Source organism: Triturus cristatus, chromosome 2_1 (genome assembly GCF_964204655.1).
Source record: "Triturus cristatus chromosome 2_1, aTriCri1.1, whole genome shotgun sequence".
Taxonomy (NCBI): domain Eukaryota; kingdom Metazoa; phylum Chordata; class Amphibia; order Caudata; family Salamandridae; genus Triturus; species Triturus cristatus.
In genome coordinates, this window is record NC_140581.1 from 91,584,099 (window position 1) to 91,598,565 (window position 14,467).

The 14,467-nt window shown below is 50.0% G+C and overlaps 1 protein-coding gene across 5 annotated transcripts in view; it reads left to right on the top strand.

Moving 5' to 3' along the window:
• The window catches only part of ATOSB (atos homolog B), a 416,415-nt gene that overhangs the window by 278,928 nt on the left and 123,020 nt on the right, over window positions 1–14,467 (top strand). The window contains exon 1 of one of the 5 annotated variants that reach the window (XM_085628135.1): window positions 3,046–3,177. The exons of the other annotated variants lie outside the window; for them this stretch is intronic. The gene's annotated coding sequence lies outside the window, so the exon portion shown is untranslated. Of the gene's footprint in view, window positions 1–3,045; window positions 3,178–14,467 lie in introns of those variants that run through there. 5 annotated transcript variants of the gene reach the window in all.

Below are 14,467 nucleotides of genomic sequence, written 5' to 3' on the forward strand. Positions count from 1 at the left end.
CTGAAGAGGTAACAAGCTGCCTTTGTTTCCCCTCCCTTGCATCTAGGTGTGACGCTCAGATTGCTCCCAACTAATCTAGTGGACCAAAAGGAGGCCTGATGGCCACTTAAATGCGGCCTTTGTTATGGGCCCCGCTGGAGTCTGAAATAGGAGAGCCCGCTCACCGCCTGCACGGTGCTGCTCTGAAAGAAAGCTGGCACGGCGCCGGCGCGCTGCTGAATGTACCTGAAAATTACACCTGGACAAGTTCAGCATATTTCAGAGAAGCCCACTTCTTGCAAGTTGGATGGCGTCCACCCTGTGAAAATAGTGGGTGGACGCTATGTACCCACATGTACCCCCGACTCATGCCCTGGGTTTGGAGGTAGTAAAGGTTTACTGCAGGGGACGGCCTTTTCCAACTTGGCTGTCTTCAGAGGCAGGTCCCTCCTTCCATTGTCTGGTGGCGGCACACACGGCGAGACGGCCATTCTTCTAGTGAAGGGGATTGGTCATTGCAGTGAAGGTACAGATTCTACTGAAGATGATTGGTTATTGTAGTAAAGGTGATTATTCTGCTAAAGGGGATTGGTCATTGGAGTGAAGGTGCTTATTCTACAGAAGATGATGGGTTATTGGAGTGAATGTTATTATTCCAATGAATGTGATTGATTTGTTGGAGTGAAGGTGATTATTCTACTGTGGGTGATTGGTCATTGTAGTGAAGGTAATTATTCTGCTATAGGGGATTGGCCATTGCACTGAAGGTGCTGATTCTACTGAAGATTCTGATTCTACTGAAGATGATTGGTTATTGGAGTGAAGGTGATTATTCCAATTAATGCGATTGATTTATTGGAGTGAAGGTGATTATTCTACTGTAGGTGAATACTTTATTTGAGTGATGTTGATTATTCTAATGAATGCGATTAGTTATTGTAGTGAAGGTGTTTATTTTTTTACAGTTGATTGGTTATTGAGGGTATTAATTCTGTTGAGGTGATTAGTTTCGTTTTTATTTAGTTTTTGCAATTTTAAGTAGCGCAAATTTGGCCCAATGTCTTTGGAGTTATTTACATGAGCTACAGATTACATTACACAAGGTCACTTTTTCAGGCACAGGGTGATTAAGTGATTTGTCAAGAATCACAGGAGGTCGAGCCGGCGCCGAGACTCGAACCTGATTCAAGGTCGACACACGCAGCTATGTGATTGGTTACCCGAGTGACGGTGATTAATCTACTAAAGGCGATTGTTCTCGTGGGGCGGGAACGCCCCCCAATCAATGCCAGTGTTTAATGTCCCTGATGCAGAGAAAAGGAGGCACGTGCCACAGGAAGTGTATCTCAAGTTGCTGGGTTGGTTCGATTCCGCATTTCCGATCGACATCCGAGCCATTCATTGGCCCAACCATTCCACCTTCTCCCATCTAGAAGGCTCTTTCACAGTATAGACGGTAAACTTTCCGCAGCCCCCTCCCTTCAAGCGCTGGTGCCCCACCCCCGGGGCGAGGTGGCGCGGTCGCAGCTGCTTGGTGAGTTCATGAGACTGTAGCCAAGTCCACTGCTGCGGTATCATGTGCCCGGCTTGTCACTTTATTTTTGTCGCCTTCGTCTTCAAATGAGATGGTGTAAAAGAAAAAAAAGGGTGCATGTTCACTTTGGCAGCTTCCTCCCGCCCTTAAACGGTGACCGCTCTCTGCCCGTGCACCAGCAGGCCCCCAGGGCTGACCAATGTGTTCCTGTCTGACTCCGAGAAGTGCTATTTTTGGGGCTCATGGTGAGAAGAGGACCCCCGGTCCCCACACTTCAATCCCCCTTCCCCCCATTCCTGGCTGTGTTTTATGAAGTACCCCGAACCCAGCAAGGCACTATCCGCCATTATCCATATATAGTGTTTCTAGCATATGTTTCTATATCAAAGAAGCCGATATGTTCAATATGCTCTCCCGGTTGCATCTCTGGGGTCACTGGTGCTGGAGCCCCATTCCTGTAGAACGCCTGTTGGATCACCTATTTAGTGAATGTCCCTCTGCTCAACATGGCTCTTGAGATGGGCGTGTTCTTTATACTCCAAAGGGGGGAGGGGGGGGGGGATCACTCGCAGACTCAGCCTTTCACCCTTGCAATGTTAGTAAACATTCTCTAATAGTATTAGTTATTTTCACGGGCCTGGAAACTGCGAAATGAGCCTCTTGGTAAAATATAAGATTATTATTGTGAATTCTTGTTAATCGATTCCATGAAGGCTGGCCCCACATGCTCCCCCACATCTGGTCTGGGGCGTCGCTTTGCGTGGAGCCTGGCAGCGTATTCTGGGCCGAGCGGCCTGGGTGTGAGAATGGGCAGAGTCTACCCTGCAGGCGAGTCTTGGCCTCTGCCCGCATGCCGGAAGGGCTGGTGGCGGATCCGCAGCACGTACAGGGGAGAGTCACTGCCCGTGCAGGCTGCCCAAGAAAAGCCGAAGCCCGCTTGATGCTCGGAGGCACCGCTCACGAGAAGCTGTGAGTGCAACGAAAAGGGACTTCATGTTTCCAGGCAAGCCAAAAAAACTCCGAATTTCAACGGAAACGGACGGGAAGGAAAGTTATGACACACGAGCCCATCCGTGCGCCGGTAAAAGATGCGCGACGTGTCGCGCCCATAAAGTATTTTTGCTTTCTAGTACCTCGAGTACTGTACTCCTGTACTCCGAGGTGCCCAGTTTGACGTGCGCGGGCACGTGAGGGTGGGTACCTATATATAAATATTGATGGCATGCCCATGTAGAAGTGGGCACTCGAGCCTTACGCAGGCCTCTTTTAATAGCCGTCTCCCCCTCTCTCTCCTGCTGGGTGGACGAGCTTGGGGGGCGGGGGGCAGCACTCCCTTCAACAGGGGGAGGGCTATTCTGAGCCTGGTGAGACTCGGCCCTCAGTGCTCCGTGTGCCTGCTGCCTCACCGCCCCCCCCCCCCCCCCCCTTCTCTATATATACACCCCCTCCCAGTCTGGCAGCATGTATTCGGTGACGATCAGGTCAGAGGTCACTTGGGGTCAGACACAGGTCTCGCTATTCCTGCCCTGGTGGGCAGCCCGACTGGATGTACCAAGGGAGGGCGGGGTGCTGCCTGCGGGGAGAGATCTCTGGCGGGTGCATGGATGGAAGCGCTAGTGCAGCGAGGCGTGCTTGGCTTTGTAAGGCGCTGGCTCTCCAGAGGGGTGAGTGGCGCACTGCTCCTGTGGGGCGGGGGTGCACTGAGGTGCTGGGCGCTGGCCCTGCCGTGGAGAGCGGGGGACAGGGGCTTCGTGTACGGGAGAGTGTGGAGTGGGGCTCCTGTATAGACGAGCCATGGCTCTATTGAATGCGGATGCACTGTAGGGGAAAGGGTGGTGTATGGAATGGGGCACCTGTATGGGCAGGCAGGGCTGTATTGTGCTGGATTGCTATATAGGGCAAAGGATGGTGTATGGAATGGGGCACCTGTATGGGCAGGCAGGGCTGTATTGTGCTGGAGTGCTATATAGGGAACAGGGCGGTGTATGGAATGGGGCACCTGTATGGGCAGGCAGGGCTGTATTGTGCTGGAGTGCTATATATATAGGGGACAGGTGGTGTATGGAATGGGGCACCTGTATGGGCAGGCAGGGCTGTATTGTGCTGGATTGCTATATATGGCAAAGGGTGGTGTATGGAATGGGGCACCTGTATGGGCAGGCAGGGCTGTATTGTGCTGGATTGCTATATAGGGCAAAGGGTGGTGTATGGAATGGGGCACCTGTATGGGCAGGCAGGGCTATATTGAGCTGGAGTGCTATATAGGGGACAGGCGGTGTATGGAATGGGGCACCTGTATGGGCAGGCAGGGCTGTATTGTGCTGAATTGCTATATAGGGGATAGGGCGGTGTATGGAATGGGGCACCTGTATGGACAGGCAGGGCTATATTGAGCTAGAGTGCTATATATGGTACAGGGCGGTGTATGCAATGGGGCACCTGTATGGGCAGGCAGGGCTGTATTGTGCTGGAGTGCTATATAGGGGACAGGCGGTGTATGGAATGGAGTACCTGTATGGGCAGGAAGGGCTGTATTGTGCTGGAGTGCTATATAGGGAACAGGGCGGTGTATGGAATGGGGCACCTGTATGGACAGGCAGGGCTGTATTGTGCTGGAGTGCTATATAGGGGACAGGCGGTGTATGGAATGGGGTACCTGTATGGGCAGGCAGGGCTGTATTGTGCTGGAGTGCTATATAGGGAACAGGGCGGTGTATGGAATGGGGCACCTGTATGGACAGGCAGGGCTGCATTGTGCTGGAGTGCTATATAGGGGACAGGCGGTGTATGGAATGGGGCACCTGTATGGGCAGGCAGGGCTGTATTGTGCTGGAGTGCTATATAGGGGACAGGCGGTGTATGGAATGGGGCAGCTGTATGGGCAGGCAGGGCTGTATTGTGCTGGAGTGCTATATAGGGGACAGGCGGTGTATGGAATGGGGCTCCTGTATGGGCAGGCAGGGCTATATTGAGCTAGAGTGCTATATAGGGGACAGGCGATGCATGGAATGGGGCACCTGTATGGGCAGGCAGGGCTATATTGAGCTAGAGCGCTATATAGGGCAAATGGTGGTGTATGCAATGGGGCACCTGTATGGGCAGACAGGGCTGTATTGTGCTGGATTGCTATATAGGGCAAATGGTGGTGTATGCAATGGGGCACCTGTATGGGCAGGCAGGGCTGTATTGTGCTGGAGTGCTATATAGGGAACAGGGCGGTGTATGGAATGGGGCTCCTGTATGGGCAGGCAGGGCTGTATTGTGCTGGAGTGCTATATAGGGGACAGGCCAGGCGGTGTATGCAATGGGGCACCTGTATGGGCAGGCAGGGCTGTATTGTGCTGGATTGCTATATAGGGGACAGGCGGTGTATGGAATGGGGCACCTGTATGGGCAGGCAGGGCTATATTGTGCTGGATTGCTATATAGGGCAAATGGTGGTGTATGGAATGGGGCTCCTGTATGGGCAGGCAGGGCTGTATTGTGCTGGAGTGCCTCTATGTATGGACTGGGGCGCATGTATAGACAAGGCAGGGCTTTATTGCGCGGGAATGCTGTGTATAGTGAAGAGGGTGCTGTCTGGAGCGTGGTGCTGATCGAAGCAGGGCTATAAAAGGGACTCGTGTGGCGCGTTGTGATGCCAGGTGGTGCCAGTTGTACATTGGACTGCTGCATAGAGAGCGCCGCCTGCTCATAGATGCAGCTGTGCTGTATGGGTCGAGGCTGCTGTGGCAGGCGGTGCTGTTGCACAGGCGGGGGGGGTGAGGGGGGGTTGTAGAAGCTGGAGTGGTGGGGTGAGGTGTGTGGTTGCCCCTTAGGCGTGGTGGGGCTACAGTGCGTGTAGCAGTGTTTAGAGTGGTGGCCTTGGGTGACTTGTGTAGGTTTGGTGTGTATTCTATAGAAGTGACTTGGGGCTGATGTGTAGGCTGGGTGGGCTGCTCTCTACAGATGTGGCGAGCCTGCTCTTCAGGGAGGGTGTAGCTGCTCTGTAGGGGTCGAGGCTGCTGTATAAGGTGTGACTGGATAGGAGTGTTGTAGCTTGTAAGGCAGTGCTGGGCAGCTGCGCAGGAGTGCTGTGGCTGCTGCGTAGGGGGTATGTTGTATGGTGGCAGGCGGCTATCACACAGCAGAGGTGGTAGAACATCTGTATGGTGGTTGGACAGATGTATAGGGATGAATGCCCAATAGTGGCGTGGCTACTATGTGAACCGATGGGCTGCGGTGTAGAGATACAGAGGTGACTCTGTCTGCTCTGGGATTTGAGAGTGGGCTCTCTGGGGAAGGATGCCTCTGTTAGCGGAAGGGGGTCTGCTGTGCAGAGGGTGAATATAGATGCAACACAAGACCCCCCCCCCCGTGTCTTCGATGACTATCCCTTTTATTCGGCACTGTAGGGAGCCTGAAGAGCGGAAACACCAGCCCTAATGGATGCTGTGAGTGAGCAAAGCACACGGAGGGAAACATCTTAATATATATTTATTATTTCACTAGCCACATATTGTTTTTAAAAATATTCTTTTAAGATTATAACGATTCTTTATTAAGTTTACAAAACCCTTCGCCTACATCCATTCGGCAAGCGAGGTAGCAAAGATCGGAAGGGAGGGCTGGAGGGAAAAAAGGGAAACTGAATCAGACCTCATCAGTGAACAATAAATAAAGACAAACAAGACCTGCTCCTATCACTTCATAGGAATCGTGCCTCCATCTCTGTGGGGGCGGGTGTAATCTGCAGTATACGCAAACATATGGGGCACGTGAGCTCCTGGTACACTCCTTAGAGATGCTCTATGCATGTTCCCCATCTTTTTCCGAGCTTGGGTCGGGTGTGGTTGACAACAGCTGTTCGTTTTTCCATCCCCAGTAAGTCCCACGGCTTGTGGAGCCAATCGGCATGCGTTGAGACCACTTCGGTACCCCACTTCGATAGTAGGACTGGCTTCGCTGCACATAGCGCTAAAGTGATGGCCTTGCCTTTGTTAGAGTGTAGTGGAGATGTTTGTGTGTTGGGTAGTCCCAACAGGACATAGCTGGGAAAACTGGGTTGTTCAGTATTAAACATCTGATCGATGTCAGCCAGCACCTCCCTCCAATATCTATGCAGCTTGGGGCAATGCCACAACAGGTGGGTGAGCGTGTCTGGTTGGGCGCAAGGCTTCCAGCATATGTCCCCTCGTCCTTGTTGCCGCTGAGCTAGGCAAGCTGGGGTGTAGTACCAGTAGTGTGCTAATCTTAACAGCGTCTCCGTGCCGGGGGCGCTGGTGGCGGAAGTACGCGCACGGTGTAGGATGTCTGTCCATTCTTTGTCCGTAAAACGGCGCTCACACTCAAGCTCCCATCTTTTCCTGGCCGGCGTTTGCAAAGGGCTAGTCTGTGTATTTAAAAAGAAATATATGTTGGATAAAATGTGGGAGACATCTTTTCTTGATAAAAGCCCACGTTTAAACAGCGTCAGTCGCCTGCTGGCATGTGGCCGTGTCACCATGTCCGATTGTCAGGTAGTGCCAATATTCTGAGTCTGGGAGCCCAAAGTCATGCTGGACTGCTTTAAAACCCAACAGGCCTTTCACATCAAATAGATCCCCAATTCGTAAAAATATTCTTTTTCAGAAAACAGGAAAATCGAGAAGTCTGTGCAGTGTTTTTTGTGGTCTGTCTAATACTTGGTTGATAGATTACTGTGAACACGTTTCAGGTGACATTGAGGAGTATTGTGTAATGCATGTATATCGAAGTTTTTTTGCGTAATGTTTTTTCCCACTCACAACATCCATTAAAGTTGGTGTCCCCCCTCTGGCTACTTGCACTTCTCTGTAGTAGAAGTTGTCCTCGAAGAGAAGGGGTGAACCGTTTGTTTTGCATTGGCTTACATGCCCCGTCCCTTGGCTTTGTGAGGGATTCATTGCTCTTTCCTGGTTCATTGTGGTCTGTTGTAGAGCCTGGGGTTTTTGTAGAAGTGAAAGGTTGGTAATTAGATGAGCTAAAATGTAAGCTGTAACCTAGGGTGAGATAGTGTACTAGAGCACAGCTTTAGAAGGACGCCCTGTGAAGCGCCGCGTGATGTATAGCGCGGAAGCTGTGTTGCATATCAGATGCATTGAGGTTTGCTGCTGTGGTATGGATGGTCAAGCCATAAAGGGATGGGTGGACTGATGCACTGTCTGTTTCTGGAGATACCCTGCTCTCTTGAAGCATTTGCCGTATAATGCTGTGACACTGAAGGAGGTGGGGCAGCCCTAGAGCGATACTCTTGGGAGAGGGGTGCTGTGGAGGTATGAGGGGTTGCTATAGAGGTATGAGAGTTGCTATAGAGCGAAGGCAGCCACTGCATGTATCCTGGGTACAATGCCAGCAGATGCCTTTACAATACAGTTACTGACCGGGCAAGGATTACCATACCAAGTAATATCAGCCTCTCCGTTACAGGTCATCTCATTTACTCGGTGGTTCCCAAGTCCACGTTTTAGCCGCTGTGGCTTGTTTAGTGTTGTGCCTGAAGGACGCTGAGACCACCATAACTGTGTTGCAGATTCGCAAATTCCCTTAAAAATACCTAAACCTCTCCAAGGGAGGAAACTGTATTTAGTAAAACCCATTTATTTCGAGAAGCATTTTACTTCCCTACTTGAATCTTCCATGTTTCCTCATTTACCTCCTAGTTCTCCAGGAAGAGGCAGCACTATACTACCATTCCCCAAAAGTAGCCAGTAGTGTTTTCCATCGTGGCCGTACCCCTTGCCGTAGATTTTAGTTCAGTTATTTCCTCCTCAGGATGTGCCCTGGAGTGAAGAATCTTCCGCAAGTCTCCTGATTCCGCACTACTCCTGTCGTGGGTGGTTTAGTGTCTTCACATCTACTCCTGATCGGCTTCTCTGAACTGCCTCTTCCTCTGGAGGGTTCTCCCTTTGGATGATTTCCTAACTTGCTACCTTTTTTGAGGACCCCTGCTTACCATGCTCCGTTTGTTCTGCACAGGTGGCACCGTGGCTACAGGAAGGAGTAGTGTTGGCGTCCGGTCGCACTGAAGTCACAGTCCAATCCAAAACCTAACAGTTGTTGATATTTCTAGACCTATGTTGCACTCTTTCCTTTCTGGGTCGTTGCCTCAAAACAAGGCCAATTTTTGTTCTTCGTGTTTTACCCTTACTTATGAGCAGGAAGGTGGAGGAGAAAGTCTCTCGGTCGCCACACTGAGGGTTGTATCTTTCCTCAAGGGATTTATAGGTTCATCTGCAGAGAAGTTTCTATTTCCAGCTTGTAGTCTCCCATCCTGTACTTAAGTGTTTGGGCCTGATTTAGAATTGGGTGATAAATGGAAAATCATCTTTTCTGGAGGAAATGCTAAATCGGTAGGAGAACCAACCCAGTAATTCCAGCCATCATGGCCATCGTTCATTCCTCTTCCGCATTACCTCCCAACTCTAATCCAGTGATTTGCATCTGGATATTCTGCACACTTTATGGGCCACTCGGTGCCACTGAGAAATCACCCCTGTGCTTGTGTTTTCCTGTTTGTTCTGTGAGATGCTGATGTCATTGAAAGTTAGGACTGAGATAGAGATTCTTTGGCCAAGATGCTATTTAGTCCTAGTGGCGAAGAACATGCGCATGTTTCTGTTTCAGGATTTATATCGCTCTCACTTCATACAAAGCAAAGCAGCTCTGCATGAAGATGCGGCAGAGGAAAGCAATAAAGAGCATGGTTCGCCAACCTTTTGCCATAATGAGAGCTCTGTCCGATCAATAAAAAAACATCCAAAGCTATTTATCAATATTATCACTCCAGTGGCTGCATCACTCTATTGTAATAGTTGGACTACCTTTAGCAACCACAGCTCTGCTTTTAATGGACACATCTTTCAGCTGATTCCTCACATTTTGTCCCCCACGCACCACCAGGTGGTGCCATACTGTTTCATCTGTGACTCCACCCACCCAGGATTATGACCGCATCAGGACATTTAAGGGACTAACAGGAACTCTTGTTAGTTGTGTTCGGGAGCACTTCCTGGTGCTTCAACAACATTATTCGGCAACCCGGCACAACTGCCTTCCAGCTGGTCACACTTCATATTTTCAGGACGGTCCCTCCTACTCTCTGAAGTTAGTTTCTTTCTTTCCGTACAACAAGATGCGGATCCAAGGTCACCTCTCATCTCATTGAAGCACTTAACTCGAACAAAAATGGTTTTACAATGTGCAAGGGGCATGTCAACCACCAAAATGATAGGTTTGCAGCCCTGTAAGGACTGTCTTAAATAAATGTCTGTGCCACATACTTACCAATTTTACCTGTGGTCAAGCGGCGGCTCTAAGGTCTGCAGTGACTGAGCATCAAGGAAGTCTAAGGCCATGAGTCGGCAAGGGGACACTACATCGCCAAGCACCAGAAGTCTCTGCAATGAGACTGGTCCACGTCAAAAGTTAGTTCCCAGTCCAGTTCGAGATCCAGAGGAGGCCAGCATAATTCCAGGGGTCAGTCTTCCTCTGAATCCATATCTTTGGGTAATTCAAAGAAATTCAGCCCCTTCCCACCACTCACGCTCTTCTAGGAAGGCATGGGTCGGCCCCGTGCATCTCTATATCGCTCCTGAAGTTGTTCGTCAGTCGAAGTCGTCAATCTTGCAACTGGTTCTAGCACAGCCAGAGTTTCCAGGGCTTTCCGCCTCTCCCAACCAGATTTAAGAGTTTAGCGTAACCATGCTCCCAATCTTCAGATCCTTGCTGACTCCCACTGGCGTGCCTGTGTGCCCAACGTATCCTAAAGGTTCTCCACCTCGGTTCCTGCAGCAGGTTTGCCCTCAGCGTAAGCTGAACCACCATGCCCCGGGTGACCCTGCGTTTAACACACCTCACCTGAAACCTAGATGGTGCAAGAAAACTTAACCCTAACACATTCCCAACTTCTCTTCCCTGTAGGGAGTCAAAACTGGTGGAGATGGTCAGCAAAAGTCTTTTCATCCACAAGCCTGGCGCTCAGGTGTACGAATGCCAACTGCCTGCTGGGATACTATTCTCCTGCCTTTTGGGGCTCGGTGGCTTAAGTCCTCCCAGGTGTCCCTGCTGATCTCTGACTGGTCTTTTCCCTGGCCATGCCAGACAGCCATGACGCAGGAAAGTTTAATTTAATTTAATTTAATTGTGGGTTTATATAGCGCTAGAATCGACTCCCGGAGGAGTATCTCCGCGCTTCGACCGCTGGGGAACCCGTCCTGGCTCACCCTGAGAGATGGTCCCTAATGGGTATCTCTAAGGTGCGACCAAGCATCCCCGGTGGTCTGGGGGGGCCGTTGTGAAGATGAGGCAAGCTAATGCCCAGAGTTGCCGAGTGTGGTCCCTGACTGGAGTAGGCACCGAGGCGAGAATTATCGAGCCCGCTGACCCTGGTTCACAATTCTTTGTGGGTTGGGCATCTCCGATTCATCCGTTAGACCATTGGCACTTGTGTTGCCATTAGCCACCACGCTTGTCTGCGGTCCACGGGTTTGTCAGGCAATGTCCCGTCATCTCTAATGGAGATGCCGGTCAATGGGACTCGTCTGTTTGGGGACAAAGCAGTGGTTTAAGGAGAGCAGGGCTACGGTTTGCTCCCTAGGCTTATCTGTCCACACCCGCTAGCCGCATCAACCCTACTGTGGCTTCGGCAGATGTACACCATACCGTTCATGTTCAACCCCAGCATGGAACACAACAGTCTCGCAGCCGTGTCACCCATTGCCCCCAGGGTGAAGGTCAATGGGCCACCCAGTCTACTGCGCCGTAGGGGGCTCCACCTGCCAAACTCCTTTAGAGTGCTCTTAGTGGAGCAGAGCCGCCCAGTAGGATTCTTGCCGGGTTGGCAGGCCATAAAATCTGAGAGGTGGTCCTGCAAATTGTTCTGAAGGACTATGCCCTACCCTTCCAGTCCACACCGCTAAATCTTCCACCATCCTCCAATAACTGATGAAGAACCATCTTTCAGTTTTGTGGCCGGAAGTGCAGCCTTTTTAGCCAAAGGGCTTTCGATAGGGGTCCACGCCAGAAGTAGGACGTTGTTGCTATTCCTGCTACTTTCTGGTGCACAAGAAGGATGGAAGTATTCAGCCTATTTTAGACCTGTGCTCTCCGTATCCTACTCCGGATGACAAAATTCAAAATGCTCACCCTGGCCAAGGCTTTGCCTGCCCTTGACACTGTGTTATGCGGTCACATTAGGCCCAGTCAGTAACACCAACATTTTGAATGAAGTAGAATTTATAAAGCGCAATGGCTACCAGAAGGCCTCCCAGCGCTGCGGACAGAGAACAGCAGAGAGCAAGGCAAAGGAAAGAGCTAGAACAACCAAGTTTTTAGGAGCTTGCGGAAAGATAGAAGGTTAGATACCTTCCGTAAATGGAGCGGGAGGGCATTCCAGCCAATGGCGCCGTTATACGCAAAGGACCGGCCCCCACTTCTGGCCCTCCTTATTCTAGGTTGACCAGCAAGGAGGGATACAGACGTCGGAGGTCTCTTTTCGGGTGATAGGGGGTGATCAGGGGCTGAAGAATAGGAGGACTATTCTTCCAGAAAACTTTATGGACCAGACACATAGCTTTGAACTGGATCCTTTCCCTGATAGGCAGCCAATGCAAGGTCTTTAGTGCTTGTTTGGCTGAGTGCCAACGGGGGATTTGAAGCAATCTACGAGCGGCAGAGTTCTGAATGACTTGGAGCTTATCAATGGTGTACTGCGGAGGTCCTAGGTATAATACATTCCCGTAATCCAGGCGGGAAAGGATCAGAGCTTAAACCATGATCCTTCTGGCATTAAAGGGAAGGAGGGGCAGAATCTTATGAAGCATCCTTAGTATCCCAAAGCAAGTTGCAGAGAGTTTTGCTGCCTGGTGACTAAAGGTGAGTGAGTGGTCAATCCAGATGACTAGGCTCTTAATTTGCTCTTTGGGGGCCGGAGCAGGGCCTAGGCAGTCCGGCCAGAGATGCCGGGTTGAAAACAGGAGAATAACCCAGGAGCATCAACTCTGTTTTGTCCCCGTTAAGTTTGAGGCACGAATGTTCCATCCATTTGGAGACCACCTCTAAACAACTGCTTAGAGTGCCAGAAGGCCCTTTACAGTGGTTAAGTGCCACCACAAGTTGGGTGTCATCCACGTAGGAAACAATTTTTATGCCAAACGGTTGGACGATCTCTGCCAGGGGTCTCAAGTATATATTGAAAAGCGTGGGACTAAGGGCCGAGCCCTGAGGGACTCCACAATTAAGGGGAAACTCATTAGAGACCACATCTCCCTCAAAGACCCTAAAAGAGCGGTCACTGAGGAATGATTGAAACCACTGTATTGCCATACCTGATACTCCCACATTCTTAAGTCTGAGGAGCAGGGTAGCATGGTTAACAGTGTCGAAGGCGGCGCTGAGGTCAAGAAGGATAATGGCCGCCATGCCACCCTGATCCAAAATCCTTTTTGTTTCTTCTATCACCGCAAGGAGAGAAATTTCCGTGCCCAATTGGGGACGAAACCCCGTCTGAGACGGGTGGAGCAAGTTATGGGTTTCCAAGAAGGCTACCATAGTGTTATTTACGTGTTTCTATAGAATCTTGCTCACCCAAGGAAGGAGAGAATTGGGGCGATAGTTGGAAAAATTATCCTGATCCAGATTGGTTTTTTTTAAAAGGGCTTTGACCATAGCACCTTTCCATGCTACCAGGACTGTTCCTGAGGAGATGGAAGAATTCACCATATCCAAAATTAGAAGGCAAACAGTGTCTGCAACTAAGGTGAGAACCTGGGGTGGGGCAGGGTCCACAGGGGAGCCTGATTTTATATGTGCCATGATTAAATCCAGCATGGCAAAATTGAGGAGAGGGAATTGTGCTAGTGAGAAAAGGGTCCCGCCCTACAGACAGCTCAGCAGGGGTGGTAATGGGAATAGTAGGCTGAGGGGGCAGAAAGGCCTGATAGATATTTTGGATTTTCATATGGAAGAATTCTGCCAAAGTGTTACAGTGCGTCAAAGGATCCTGTAGCCTAGGCTGATTTTGAGGCAGTTTAGTAAGGGTTCTGGCAATGTAAAAAATTTCTTTGGGAGAGTTAGCGGCTAATTCAATTTTCTGTTTATAGAAAATTGCTTGAGTATTTTTAATTTCCAATTTATAGCATCTAATGGATTCCCTGTATTCCGCTTTACTAATATCAGAGTAATCCAGCCTCCACTTCCTTTCCAACCGTCTGCAGCGCTGTTTAAATTCTCTCAGATTATGAGTGAACCAAGGCGCAGTTTTTGTCCTGTTAATTATATATGATGGTTTTTTGGGGAGAACTGTATTTAAGGAGCCTTGTATCCAGGAATTAAATCTCTTATTTGCATTTTCCAGGTTAAAATTTTCATCCAGGGATGGCCTGTTGATTTCCAGGACAGATTTCCACTGGTCAGTAGGGAGTTTAGACCAGTTTCGCTCACACACCGGGATCACATTGGGGGTGGCGAGCAGGGCCGGGGATTTCCCAGTTTAGCGGAATTAAGAAATGGTCAGTCTAAGGAAGAGGGATGGGAAGCCCACTAGTAAGTTCCCTACAATTACTGAAGACTGGGTCCAGAAGATGACCTTTGGAATGAGTGGGGTTCGATACTTTCTCCGTGAGCTGGAGGGCTGACAGACTCTCAATCAACTCCATAGCCGTTTTATCAGATAAAATATCTAAGTGTTCGTTAAAATCACCTAATATGGTCAAATTAGCTGGTCCCAGGGATAACATTTGACATGTTTCACACATTTTTGACGTTTATGTTGTCCAATAAACGCACAGTTTTACTGAGGAAGTATGAACCATATGGCACCTGGAGACTGGATGTTGGCGTTGGACCAGCAGAACGCCTATTTCCATATACCCATTGTGCACAAGCATCTGTGCTACTTGTGGTTCATGGTGGGACAGGAGCATTTTCTGTTTGCTGTGCCTCTCTTTGGTCTCACCA